The 15454-nt window shown below is 36.8% G+C and overlaps 1 protein-coding gene across 3 annotated transcripts in view; it reads right to left on the bottom strand.

The window, feature by feature from the left end:
- Positions 1–15454, bottom strand: part of FGF14 (fibroblast growth factor 14) — a gene marked incomplete at both ends in the record, with an annotated part of 423837 nt that overhangs the window by 81521 nt on the left and 326862 nt on the right. The gene's annotated exons all lie outside the window — the stretch shown is intronic.

Below are 15454 nucleotides of genomic sequence, written 5' to 3'. Positions count from 1 at the left end.
TACAAAGCTACATTCATTCCTGCATATCAAGTCCTTTGGGGTCCCCAGGTGGAAGCCTTTAACAAAATAAGACTTTTCTGTCACCAGATTATGGATATTTGTTGGCACTTGGGCTCTGATTTCACAAAGCTTTTTCCATGGAAGCAGCAGACTTTCCCCCTCGCTGAGGTTACCAAAAAGTATGAAACTTGCTGATGCGTGTGTGAGAAATCCTCGGCGTATTCTTTTATTAACATAATATAAGGTGCCTGCCTTCCTGAAAATGTTTATGCTCATATTTAGAATGCATATGGCAATGAAAGGTATGTTAATGAAAACATTTGCTTATTTTTATGTTTACTTGTTTTACCTATTCATACTACAGAATAAAGAAATGAGTCTTTTTCTTTATATATTTGATGGGTTTTTTACAGTTAGAAGTAGATATTTACTTCAGAATGAAGGGATGATATATCACCTTAACAAGGGCTTATCCAGCAGAGCTTGCTTTCCAGGTCACTCCAATCACAGAGCAATATCAATTTGACATTAACAGAAAGATACTACTCACAGTCTTAAGGATGAGCTAGAGAACCCCCTGCTGTCTACCAGTGAGGGGAATTGAGTTGGAAACCTTCAGAAAAAGCAGCAGGCCATGAAATGCCAAATAAAAGTCCTTCTTCCATCCAGAGATAAAGGAAAATAGCACAGCACTACTTTAACAAATAGGACTTGACAAATAAAGAGAGAAAAGAGATGCGGGTGTTTTTCAGCATTTGCTGCTTTGCCTAATAGAACAATGTGAAGAAAAAATGTTTCATCTTTTGGGAGAAAAACACATCACATATGCATAAACATATTTACTAAACTTCTGAAGCTCTTTTATTTTACAAAAATACCACCCAGGCTGATTAGAAATTACAAACAGATGATAGTAAGTGAGAAGGCAAAACAATTGTCTAATTTTCTCTGATTTTTTATAAAGTTACTGTTACATACCTTTGAATGCAATGCTTCCTGATTTGATTATCAACACTTTTATTGATAGAAGCATGAAATAAATACTCTGAATCTGTGAAATACACAGGTTCAGTTCTTGTAAAACTGGATAATAATTTGGATTATTCAGATTGTGTTAACAGAGAATAGATTCGTTCTCAAAATAGTTTTGTGGGGTTTTTGGTTTTTTTTACTTTAATGTCTGTGATTAAATTACATTTTATGTATAATTTACACTACTTTTATTCATGTAGGGGGGATATATACTAAAACACCCCTTTACACATATAAGCAATAGGAGCATTATTAAATGAGTTTATATTTATGTTGTCATTTTCTTGTGATTTTCTAGAATTTTGACTAAAAATTCCAGGAAGATTTCAGCATTCTCCCCAAGCCTATGTAAGAACACAGTTCAAGGTGTTAAAAAGATTGTTGAGTAATTATTTCTGGAAATAAAGTAAACTTTTTACCTGGATAATTTCAAAGTATCTGTTTCAAAATATTTTTGATTTGTAGATAATATCTTAAATATTTTAATTTCCACAGGTTGTCATTTTTACTTTTTGCCCTGAAAAACCATTAACCAAGCAAGAAGATTTTCATGTATTTACTACTAATTTTGCAATACTTTGGTTAAATTCCGTTAATGTAGACAACAGAATATTTATTAGGAAAAGTAATGTCTTCCATTTTACCTTGTACTAAGTCTAATGAGATGTTTTAAAAAAACACTTGTTTTGCTGACTCAGGTGACGTTTGAGCACAATCAACTTTCCTCTGCTCCCATTAACATTCAGGAATTGGTGTTGTGAACAGCTACAGTATCACAACTGTTATTCATCATTCCTTTATTCAGTAATATCATCAGTTAACAGTTACACTCATGGACTTCCTTTTGTGACTTTTCAGTTAAACAACCCATAAATGTTTTCTTCACATTTCCATGACTAATGTTTAATTCCACAAATCTGTCCAAGAGACTTCTGCCACTGTAGGCTTACACAAAAATATGTCTACTGAAGTCATGCGGATTATACTGTATTTATTTTTAAGACCAGGACTGCAGAAGTCCATGCTATATTTCTGAGTTTGGTGTACCTACAGATGAATGAAACTGAACATGCCTCTTCACAGCTAACAAAACCTGTGATCTACCAGAATAAAAGGACAGTTCTGTGTGAACTTTGCATCTTGCCTGCATCTGACATGGCCAGTGCCCCCACATTTCTTATCAGGGTAGTTCCAACAATTTCAAGTGAGGCTATTTTTACCTTGAGTAGTTTCAGGCAAAATTTACTAGTGAGACTGTTTTCATATGATTGGCAGTTTGAAGTGAACCTACTATGATCTACCTGTCCATCATTGAATCCTAATAATTTCTTCTGCCTCCTTCTTTCTCGATGCCATACTTACATACCCAAAGCTGTGAGTCGGACACAGTAGCTTAAGCACTATCTCACTATTCCTCACATGACATCTATAGAGAAGTCACCTCCATACAATAACCTGAAAATCAAAAATCAACTGATCTATCTTCTACTCTAATCATGTCAATTGAAGAAAAGTGGCTTTCACAGTTCTGAGTAGGATAGCACAGGTCAAGATGCTGTCAGCTGTCAAAGATGCAGTGAAATTTCTCAAAGTATTAAGGGGAAATATCAATTTTATCTCTTATTCTGTTTTCAAAGGCTATTCTTCAGCCACCCTCAATGCTCAAATGAATGCTAAATGGGTGATAGAATTGCCTCAGATGATGCTTCTGAAGTTGTCACTTCCAATGCCTGAAAGGCCAATTCCTTCATCTCCTTTGCTGCTGGTGCCAATAGATACTTGAAAATGAAGAGACAAGGGCACACTCCTGATCTTCAAATGTCAAGAAGAAAATAGTCAACTCAGTCCCCCTCACAAACAACATAAGTGGTGAAAAAGAATATTAAATGTTGCCTCTTGCTATCTTACCCTAAGCTTTAAAAGAAGTTCTCCAGAAAACAGAGAGGGAGGGGGAAAGCACAAGGTATACAGGTTGAAATTAAACATACCTTTTACCAACAACATTTGGATGTTGAATTAAACAGAGGGATTATCCCTGCTATACTTTGTTCAAGAAGCTGAATGAGAATGATGCTTACATTTATCCAAATCCTTCTGGTACCTACTGAACTGTAGCCCAGTTGCTCCAGATCCTACTGCAATGAATGGAAAAATTCCTACCAAATCTAAAAATTATTCTATGCCATTATAAAAGGGAAAGTAATTCTTGTGAAAGTATGAAATTACAACTGCGACTGAGTTCTGAGAGAATACATTTTTCAGTTCGTATATCCCTGAGAACATCAATAATTTACAGAGACAGTGAGTCCAGATTATTCTTGATTAATTATACTTTACTTTTTTGTCTGACCAGTCTGTTCTCACATTATCGCAGTAACATGCCCCTTGCTCTTCCCTTGGCAGGGAACAGCCAAACACATTCTAAGATAAAGAAAAAAAATACCAACAAGGATTGTGGAATGTGGCTAATCACAGGCAGGTCTACTTTTTCATTAAAATTTTATAAAAATTAAACCCTTTTCTTTTTTTTTTAAATAAAGCCATACTCTGACAACAAGATGGGATAAATAGTAGCAATACTTGGCAAATAAGATTAAGAAAATTTTATACTTCTATCTCTTCTTAACATCTTCTAAGCTACTCTTAGGAGTAGATCTTTTCATAATATTATTCTCTTTCCTGATGATCTGGACTGTGCTCAGTTTTGGCCTGTAGCCTGAATGGCAATGTGACAGGGTATAACTGCTTAGGGGACATCAGTCACAACACGGAAATCAGATGCTGGCCAAGAGGGACATGAAAAAGAGAACGTACTATGCTTTTGAAATGTTGGCTATATTTTGTTTTGCGCCTGTGGTATAGAACCCTTTCCCTATCTTTTTAAAATTCACGAGCCGTTAGGCAATTCTGCAGTAAGTAAACAATTCCATGGTGAATCAGGCAATCACATCTCTTTTGTGGAAAACTCTAGGTCTTTAGCTGTGTAAACCTGCGGAGCCACAAAGTACTGGTATTTCATTTTGATGTTGAAACACTTCATTTTCAGCTTTTCAGCTGCAATCACACTAAAGATTAAGTAATATAATTTAAACATCTGGCAATGATAAAAATTTTGATCATCCTCTTAATAAGCCAAAGCTATCCACAATATGATGTGCTATTGGAAGAAGAAATCCACAGGTGCACATAAGGAATTAAGTCTTCAGCTTTTTGTTTGACTTACTCAAGGTACAGGGTTTTCCTGCAGGTCCTGTCTATTAAGTCCAGGGGTTCATGTTTTGCCAGGTACTGGCATTGTGTCACTTTTTATTACAAAATGTTCAGTGCAAATATATCAGGAGAACAGAATGTGGAGAACAGTCACAACCGAATTCAAACACAATGGGGTGAGGTGTCTACTCACCCCTACTCCAACGCTTTTAGCACAGGATTCAGGTTTGACTGCTGATTTTCTACAGGATTATGATTCTTTCAAGGCACCCTTGGGGAGAGACAATATGTCCCCAAGGCTGTATTTGTAGTCTGCTAAAAAACAAGAATCCTTGTCAAGTCAACAGGAATCAGTCAAGAGAGTTTCTCATCTGACAGTGAATAGAATATGTTGAATAAACATTGCACAATAAACCTCACCAGTTTAACCCTTGCAAGAGGGATTTTTGAAAGTGCTCAGTTACACCAACCTTGCTACCTACGAGATCAGCATCAGAATCAGGCCAACACTCGGTACTTCTGAGAATTTCAGAGCCCTCCAATATCCAGACAGTGTTTCACAAATTTGAAACTGGAACTTTTATTTGATTAAAGATGCATGTGATTACACTACTCTACGGGCAGAAAAGGCCCTACCGTTGCTAGGTGTTGTTCTGATGCCACAACCACAGCTAGTGCTTGGTCAAGTAACAAGACAGATGAACTTCATACATTCCTCCTGGAGGTCTGTATCCACCTGTCTCCACCTAAAATTGCCTTTCTGGTGACTGAACAGTGTCCCAAATGAGGGAAAGATGACAGAGAAGGAAAGAGTCACACTCTACAAGGAAAAATGACAAAAGTAGGTTGTAAGGTCTGTGATACTTGTCTAAATGAGCACATCTGATGATGTACTATCCATGGAAATCCCCCAGGGATCTCTGTTAGGGAAAGCTGCCATCACAGAAAGTGGAGGATTGAGGAATTTAACATGAGAAACGAAGAGGGAGATGAGGACTTGATATTTGCTACAACTACGTACAAGAAGTTACTGGATGCTTGCTTTCCTAGCCAGTTTTGTATAGACACCTGAAAATCAGCCCTAACACAGTTCATTTAGGTTGTAAGTGAACTATAATCATCAAATAGTTAACTACAAATTTAGCTAAAGGGAAAAACGTGGTCTTGAGTTATCCTTTCAGAGAGGTTTAGTCCCACAGGAATGAGAAGATTTCAGAGATGATCCCAGTAATTTATGTGGACATATTTCACCCACAGACTGTCACAGCTCTGCAAAGACACACACCATATCTAGTATTTGACCCCAGAAAATCCAACAGGCGAAAGCTGGTGGGAGCAGCCCCCATCCCCCCCAGCATGCACACATAAGACAGGAGGCCATGAGCACCCTAAGGCAGCTCCCAGATTAATAGGTTCTGCCAATAAGCAAGAGGCCAGGGTAAGGATAAGGGGTCGTTAGTCAGGACATGCAGAATCAGCATTTCTATGGGCCTGCCCAGATGGTCAAGTTTCCATGCAGGATCCAGCCCACGGCTAAAGCTGACTCACCAAGGAGCAAAAAACTGAAACATCCCAATTTTTTCCACAGGGGAACTAGGCATATGGGAAGATTACAGGGGATATAAATTTATCTCATTCACCAACCTTAGCTACACACTTGCCTATTCAAGTGAAAAAATTAATATGCTGCAACAAGAAAATAAATGTGTATAATAGCAAGGTAAAACAAGACCCCGCAAAAATCAAGAATAATATGAAACTTGTTTTGTTCCCAAAATGTAATGGATATTATTTATAAATCAGATATTAACATATGTGACACTAATACAGAAGACATCTATGGCTATTGCACTGCAAATAACACTTTTGCTTTACAACAGAGGTGACGATCGCTGTGGCTTTTTTCAACATTTGGTATTTATTGAAACATTTCTTTTATACAAAGCCCTATTGTGTAGCATTGCACACTACAATAACATGTGAAATATACCATCCTTCTTTTGCAGCTCAATCTCAAGGACCACACATTATACAAAAATGTTTTGCAAAGGTACAATGATAAATTAATACTCACATACTTGAGCCCACATCATCTTATTATGGGATATGTAGGGTGCTTTACCAAGCTCCCTGAAGTTATAAGATGCTTGTGTAATTTTCTTTAATTACATAGGTAAATACAACATTCTCCTCTTTTATGCTAAAATTATGGGATATAAATTTAATAGTCTGACCCAATTAGTTAAAAGTTTTAGAGAAAATATTAAAAATTAACAAAATATGCATTTGACTATTTCATTTATGCAAGATAATACTGAACTTTTCTTGCACAATGAAAGCACATTTTTGCCTGACTAAAGCCGGTCTTCAGCACACCAGAATTTTATTTTTTTTAATTGTCTTTATATTTAAAAGCACATAGTTCATTTCTGTTCATCTGTCTTGGTATCTAGCCATATATCTTTTGGAAATAGCCCTGAATAGCAGAAGGTGCATTAACTATGCAGCTACAGCAGTGATAGACAGCACCACATGTATCTAATTGTTGTTGTTAGATAATAATAACTCCAGATAGATAGATAATAACTCCACACAGTTATTTTTTGTTTCTTACCTAAGAAATCTTGAAGATGTAGTGACAAGCCTGCTTTACATCATACAAACCAAATTTATTATGAAAGGGATTTAAACCTACCACAAAACCCATCTACAATTGTCTTAAATATTTTGAATATTCATTAAAAAATAATGGAAAGAAGTAGCAGGGAAAGTAGTTTTGGAAACATATTTTCAGTAATTGTCTAAAATTTGAGAAATTTTAAATCTTTGGTAACTACTTTTCATACTTTGATGCAATGAATGAGTAAGACCAAATAGTAATGAATAGAAAATTAGAAATTTCAAACATGATCCTTTTGCTTGTGCAGTGACAATTACCAGGGAAGTAGAAGAACAGAAGACAAGACGGGTATTGGAAGTCTATACAATACACAGTGAGACAGCATTCAACATTTAGGATTACAGACAACCCCAAATGTCTAAGACCAACAAAGTTGAGAATAAAGAAACATCCAGAAAAGTGTAGTTGTATTTATGCAATAAAACAAACATTGGCCAAAAGTACAGGGAGGTTACCATGAGAGACAGAGTTGCCAGAGGCAGAAATTTGACAGACTAGATTAAGCTGCTGGTCCATCAAGCCTGTGCTCAGCCTTTGGCTGTGACCATTGCACAATAGTTCAGAGGCAAACCTCCTTCAGCACATCGACAGAAAGTGATGCCATGTATTGAGGAAAGCATTCCTCTTGATCCCTGTGGCAATCATCTTACTTCCTGAAGCATGAGATTAGATTACCTCATTTTAGTATACCTACCTACACTTACTATTCTTTGCCGTACAATTATTAGTCGAAAAACATCCAGCTGAAGCTGCTGACTCTGTGATCTTCCATACTTTGACAAGAAGTTTGGAAGAGCAGTTTTTTAACCTTTATGCATTTATGTACATTTCTGTAATCTTAGGGAAAGAAAGCATACATATCAAGAGATTTTTTGCGTATGTCTATGAGATAAATGTGAGAAAGGAAAAAAAAATTTAAAGCAAATATGAAAGTGTGTCTTATAGATAAAAAAATTCAGCTAATTCCTGTCAGGGACACTGTGGACATTAATGAACCAAACAGGACACATGTATTTGGTTTAAGTGGCAAGAAACATTACTGCAAGTTTTTAGTCAAATTCTGGTTTTAGCCCCAGTATGGCATTTAAATGGCAGGAGGGTAAAACGCTGCCACAGATGAAGAAGCCACACCATACTGGCTTCTGTATGTAGATACAGACACTGTATTTTTATAGTAGTAATTATCTTTTCATATATTCAAAGTAGCATATTTCCTTAACTAGGATTGTTTATGAACTGTAGTTCAAACAGTAGCCAATTCTGCATCTGAAAGACTCAGAGAGGTAGTAACAAACACTGATGCTTTCAGACTAGAACAATGGTTATATCATCATGAACATTTCTACAATGATAATATCATCATAGGGTCTTCTACAATTCCATTCTGCTCAACTGTGTTATTTCTCCACTTTCTTAAATCCCTGCTTATCACAGTCTCCTTATATCAGCCTCATTCCATTCACCTCTTTCCTCTTCACTTTTCTCCTGTCCTATCAAACTCTCATGTGTCTGTGCATGCCCTTTTTCTCTTATCTTGTGTGTGAAAACACTGGCTTCAGCACATTCAATCAAAAAATCTACTGAAAACCTAACCCACTGAAAAAAGTTATGGACTTAGTATGTATTTTATACCCCTCGTCTACTAGACTCTAGCAGGGACATCTGGCACTGTTTTGTACAATACAGCAGGCCTACGTTATCAGTTGTTCCTTAAGTGCCACCATAGAATAAATAAATATATTAGCAATTTTCTGTCTTTATTTTTGGCAGACAACTTGAGAGACAAATCATCTGCCTCCAAACACAGATATAAATAAGCATAAACCATGCAGATGTTTTCCTCCTCTGTGTCAGTGTATTTCAACTACTTCTGGAACATGCTGAACTTGTTTACCTTTTGAGCAATGCAGCCCAACTTACAGAGGATCACAGCCCTGAAACATGCTATTTACTCCCCTCTCAAATGAACTTTTGCTATATGTCACCTTCCAACCAATACAAAATTGAATAAAAGATAACAGGTGATGCAAAGAAGGTATTCATACATAAGAAAGCACTTTAGTGGTAAGTCCTTCAAATGAGCTGATGGACCTTGCATAAGGTCTATGCATTTACACACTTAAAACTACCACTGTTAGCATGACTAATTTTCAAAAGTCTATATCAGAAGCTGTGTTTTTCAAATAATTAAATTCACCCATTTTCTTCTCTCCAAAATGTGCCAGAGTAGTTTGAAGACACAGATAATGACAACTGAACTAAGGTTCTATCCCTATCTTAGTAAAGTCTATGCTGGGAGATAAGAGTATGAAAGCAGGTTGAGACCCTAACGCATTAGTCTGACAAAACAAAGAAAATCGTATTTCCTACTGATGACAATATCATTAAAGGAACCCCTCCTGTCTGATGTGCTTACGTTCACAAAACCACAGATACCTTGCGCAACAAGATGTACTCTATTCTATATTCAGTATACTTCTGACTAGAACAAAAGCCTACCGCTTTAAAATCATAGAACAAGCTCATATTTGTCCATGGCTCCCTAAACGGATATATTCCTAATTATTTCTATCCCCTTGCAAGTTTGGGAACAATCTCAAAAACCTAGGTCAACCACTGTTATACTGTGACAACACCAAATCAACAGAAAAATCCTGCCTCCAATGTGACATTAACATTTTTTTGATTATTCTTGTAAAAAAACAAATTAAAACATTGCATTTCCTCTTTGGTTTTGCCTAGTTTAAACTTCATTCTGTTCTATTTATTATAATGTTTTATGCACATTTGAAACTTCAAAGTACTGCACATGCTAAGCATTGTTATTCCAAAGCACAGAGAGGCTCTATAAAAAGCTACCAGAAACTTATTTTTTGTTTGACTTTGATTTAGATACTAGAAATACAGATTACTTCAGTTCTCACTCTTTTGCAGGCTGTACTGTCTGCACTCCTATCTTCTTTCTTGTGGTTGAATTTTGTTCTCCTCAGACAGGTCAATGTGGGCTTAAAGAAGTGGTGGAAATACCAGCACTGGGAAGCTGCTGAAATGTCAGGAGAAACCCTCAAAGGCCTTTCTTTCAGATGAGAGTTGCCAAAGTGGTATAACAAATACACTTCCCAAATAACAGGTACTGACATTTCCTCTCATTCACGAAGGCTGTGACATCTTACTGCCACAGAAACACCACCCAACCAACACCCTTCCAACACCCTTGACACGGTGTACCATGGCAGATCAAACACAAAACCTCATCTTACAAGAAGATTATTCTGTAAAGTGAGTAGTGTGCCATCCCTAATTCTGAAATACTTTCTAAAAAGTTGATAAGACCTCCTGGAAATGCAGCCATGTCTCTCCGATACTCTTTACACCCTCCCAGCAAGGTTCCCACTGCCCCATATCCAGAAGAGGAGCTCTGGAGCTGCGGCACACAGCTCCAGCCAGGCACCACGCTGGAAGGGGTGACCAGGCAGTTCAGACCTGGCTCTGCAGCCTCAGTCATCTTTTAAAGCACCTCTGTAGTTCATCAGCCTTACTAAGAAACCATACAGTGGATGGCTATGACTTTAACATCTGCTGCTGACCATATCACAGGCATACTCTTCCCTTTCTGGTTTAATCCACATCTCAGGTCTCAGTGAAAACTGTCAGAAGAAATGTTGAAAAAGGAAACACAAAGAAGAAAGCACAGGCAGATGAAGGTGTTTTAGAGTTAGGAATATTTTCCTTTCTACATTTTAGTTTTTCCCTTTTCTCTTACTCTGGTAGCCGCCAAATGTCGGTAACACCCTGCTAAACTGCTCCTAGGATGAAAAAAACCCCAAACCAGTAGCCCTTCCAAACCCTCCCAGGTACACCAAGTAGTTCTTAAGAGAAATTCATTGATATAACCCAAGAAGACACTCATATCCTCACTTTAGGAAAATAGGAATCATAAAATGGACTAACAAATTACAACTTTTACCTCTGAGTTCATTCTGTTATGATAGCAGAAAATCCTTGAAGCAAAACAAGAAGCTGCAGGCCTCCTGAAAGTTGAACTAATGAACGTTTTGCAAAGTGAGTTGACCAAAATTAGCATTAAAACCAACAAAAGCTTCTGCCATGTACTGCACTGCCATCTTCCTGCTGCGGGCAATACCTGTTCCCCACAGAGAATCCCTGCAGCTGTGCTCATTTTTTCAGTGCATGGAGCCAGTTCCACTCCTTTTGATTTTGACAGGATCAGCTCTGGAAATAAAACCTTATCTTGCTCACTCTTTCCAAAGGCAAGATAGGAGTAAGGCATATTTTTTGACTTTATATGTTGAAGTCCATAACTGTTATGTCAAAAATATTGCTAGTAATTGAGATGGTTCTTTGAGGAAAATTCCAGCTTCTCCAACTAGCTTTCACAATGATGAAGTCAGTCATAAATACTGGATTATTCACAGTTCATCAATCCATCTAAAATAAATTTCAACTCAGTTTTATAACTCTCATTGCTTACTAACATAGACCTAGTGTTGGGAATCTGTCACTAACTAAATATATTCTATCTATGAATGGTTGTATATGTACATACATATGTAAGTATAGGTATACATACACACACAGAAATAAAGTTGGATGCAATTGTAATGGGTCTGGCTGAGATGGAGTTACCCCATAGCCGCCCTCACCGTGCTGTGCTGTGTACTGGTAGCTAGAAAGGTGTTGATCACACACCAGTGTTTTGGCCGTAGCTGAGCAGTGCTGGCACAGCATCGAGGCTGTCTCTCCAACATCCCCCCTCACCAGTAGGCTGGGGGTGGGCAAGACCTTGGGAGGGGACACAGCCAGGACAGCTGACCCAAACGGGCCAAAGGGACATTCCATACCATATGTTGTCAGCTCAGCAAAAGAAGCCATAAGAAAGGAGGAGGGGGACATTTGTTTTTATGACATTTGTCTTCCAGAGCAACCGCTATGTGTACTGAAGTCCTACTTCCCGGGAAGTGGCTGAACATCACCTGCTGATGGGAAGTAGAGAATAAATCTTTTGTTTTCCTTTGCTTCTGCTTTATTAAGTTGTCTTTATCTTGACCCACGTAGATTTTTTTTCATCTTAATTCTCCCCTCTTTGTCCTGCCCAGGATGGAAGTGATAGAGCAGCTTCGTGGCACCTGGCATCCAGCTAAGGCCAACCCACCACAGCAATAAACCAAAACTTTAAAAAACATGAGCTTAATGGAGAGTCTTTAAGTGGGTTAACCCTTAAAAGTGCAAAGAAAAAGATGAACATGAAAAGGCTCTTGGTCTCATATTTTATATGACAGAAAATAACGAATCATGGTACCACAATAATTAATGAAGTGCACATTTTAAATGCATTGAAAAATAAAGTTATAATTTTGAAAAATAATTTTCCCTCAAGAATTCTGCAAAACTGTATAAAACTTCAAAGATTTTGCTTCTCCTTTATTTGACAAGGCCTTGATGGGGTGTGTTAGGGACCCTGACTCAAACAATCCCCAAAGGACAGAATACAAATCTCAACTGCTGCAGCAGGCAAAATAGGTATGAAAAGCTCTTAAGACTGACTTTGCTACACAATTTGCTATCTTTCTATTTCTGCTCTAAGAAATAAATACTGCCATAACATTCTATGGTATTTCTGCACTTGTTCCTAGTTCTAATTCTGTGAATTAGTTGAAAAAAACTTAAATATGGCAGAATAAAATATGAAAAAACCAAGAAACTTCCAAACTGACACAAACAAACACCAAAAAAGCATTTTCTTAAAACAAAATCAAAGCAAGGAAACAATGCAAGTCTGCATTTGATAATCTATATAGCAGTAAAACTGCTCTGTCACTGTACCTTTATTTTCCTCTTACCAAATACTTCATATCAGAGAAAGCAGAATCGCACATAATACCTTTCCTGACAGTGCTGTTGCTTAATTAGTCAACATTACGTGAGCCTTATGGTAAAAATAATTGAGTTGGGGCCTTTAATCTCTGGAGAGAGGCATCAACACGTAGGATATGCTCACAAACTATGGGTTTCATATACTGTGAATGGAAAGAGGAATGCCGAAGTGTTCTGCAGAGAAGGACTATACACGACTTCGGTCTCAACTGAGACTACAAATGCTATTTAAGTCTATAGTGCATGCTTCCATTTTTTTAAATGTTTATAAGAAATTGGTAATATATCTAAATATATGAACATTTTAATTAGCATTCCCCTTATGTGGCACTTTTTTCCAGTGTTGACAGTTGGCATTTGAAACTTAGAAAACTTTTTTCTCCCATCCTCCCCTGAACAGCCAAGGGAAAAACTTATATGACATGTAATACAGAACTTCTGCATTTAGGTGCAACAGATATAGAACCATGACAGAGTCAAAAAAATCCAGCAACAAGACAGTAATAGAAAGTGATCGGTTAAAAATATTTTTCTACAAATTTAAGAATCTAAAATACTCTGCACACAGTATTTCTTCATCTTGATCCTCAGGGAGAAGACTTCTCTCTGATGCTTTGTCTTTTTATTTTCAAATGCATTAGTCTCTAAACTGAAAGCACACAATTGCTAAGACAAAAATGTATTGTCTATGTTTTCAATACACTGATATGAAACAATCAAACTTTTATTACAGCATTGATGTTTTCAAATATCTACCTTTAAATTTGCATTAGATTACCAAATACTACCGCTTTTCAACCTGACAAAAGTGTAAGTTGAAAATTACTTTGTAGCCTACCAAAACTAAAGGTTTCCACTGAGTTTTCTAATGCGTCACATCTCTTTGTCACTTAATGGGTCACTCATTTTTCATTCTCCGTACAAGGAAGAGTAAGCAGTACCTTCCCAACACACTCGTTTCCTTACCTCAGACAAGGTAAAGTGACAGTGAGACTGTGACTTTCTTGAGGCACTGTCCTAAGAAATTTTTAAGTGAAATACACTCAAAACATAAGAACATTCAGAGAACAAAATGCAGAAGTACTTAACAAGTTGCCAATAACTACAGGAATATGTGAAGTCATCAAGTCCAAAAATCTTGCCATTAGTGGCAATGAAGAATATGCAATCCTGCAAAACATTAAACACGTGGATTACATTTTCCTTATACACAATCTTTTACTTACGTCCATGAGACTGATCACAACCTAAGTAATCTGTGTTGCTCAAAAGAAAGACACAGGAACAAAACAATTCAGATTCCCATTGGCATTACAGAAATATCTTGTTAGGCCCGTGGATGTTCTAAGGGTTGGGTTCACATCCATTCAAAGTTTGGATCCAGCCACATCTTCTTATGTTGCCTTGTACTTCCCACTCTTTTCCCTTCCCCAGATGACACCATTCATTTAACTTGGACCATTTCCAGAATAATACATAAACACAGTGGCTGCCAGAATTTGTTCATGTAAGGGCCCTCCCTGTGCAGAATTACCTGTCAGGAAACTGGTACATTTTCTGAAATTTACATTTCTTTCTGAAGGACTGAGAACTCACTTCAGAAACAGCGCTGGGCAAGACTGTACTCTTAACTGTACCAACACGTTTAAAAAGTACTGTTCATGCCATCATACTGAAATGAACTCTCCTCGTGAAGTGATGGAACTGGGAAGTCAACAGTGGGTTTTTTCTAATAGTTCTAGGTTTTTTCTTCTAGTTTTCTTCCTTCTGAGAGCAAATACTGCATGTTTTCCTGTGACAGAATTTTTTCTTTTGAATATAAGAAAATAAGTGTTTTAGAACATATTGCTGGAGTTTCAAGCAGACATTTTATGAGGAGGAATTCTCTCTTTATCTTGACATTGATATTCAAGATTAGTTCCATTTTTTCTTCCTAATTAGCTTTTCCAAGACAATTGTGTATTTGAAATGAACAGAATACTTTCCCTCAGGGCATCAGAAACTGAATCTGTCCAATTTCCTTTCAATGGACATTGAAAACAAAGCAATGTATTGTAACTCAGTGGGGAATTAAGAACTATGTGACGTAAAAAATGGAAAAAGCACTATGTAAATAAATTCAACATAGACGACAATAAAAATATAGTAATGAAAAATCCTTTAAGCCACCTTGTTAATACCTGACAGAACTGCCTGTTCATATTAAAGTTTCTTTGCCTTTCAAAGGAGGTTAAGACACTAAACTTACACAAAACTGAGGATTTTTATATTCACAACAATATACTGAATGATTAGTATGAAATCATTTGGAATATCTTAAACAATCTGCAGACTTTCCAATCACTTTATCCAGCAGTCTTCTTTGTGACTCAAAAGATTTTTTATTAAACTTTTATCATTTTTCAAAGATACATTCTCTCACAGAACTCTATTTTCCTGATAACTGAAATAAAAAAATCAATAATTCTAAACATACAATTACAAGATTATGGGGATAAACTGTAAGACTGTTACTGACTTTTTAGTTGGAAGTTACACTTGTAAGTCTTATCAATGAAAGTAGCTGTTGGAGCAGCTTTTGGATTCTGACCAACAGGTCACCAAGAAAATAATTCCAGGTCTTTATTTAAAAATTCT

This window comes from Phaethon aethereus (assembly GCF_964289735.1).
Source record: "Phaethon aethereus genome assembly, chromosome: 1".
Lineage (NCBI taxonomy): Eukaryota > Metazoa > Chordata > Aves > Phaethontiformes > Phaethontidae > Phaethon > Phaethon aethereus.
Note: the sequence above shows the minus strand (reverse complement) of the source record. Positions and strands in the feature narration are given on the sequence as shown.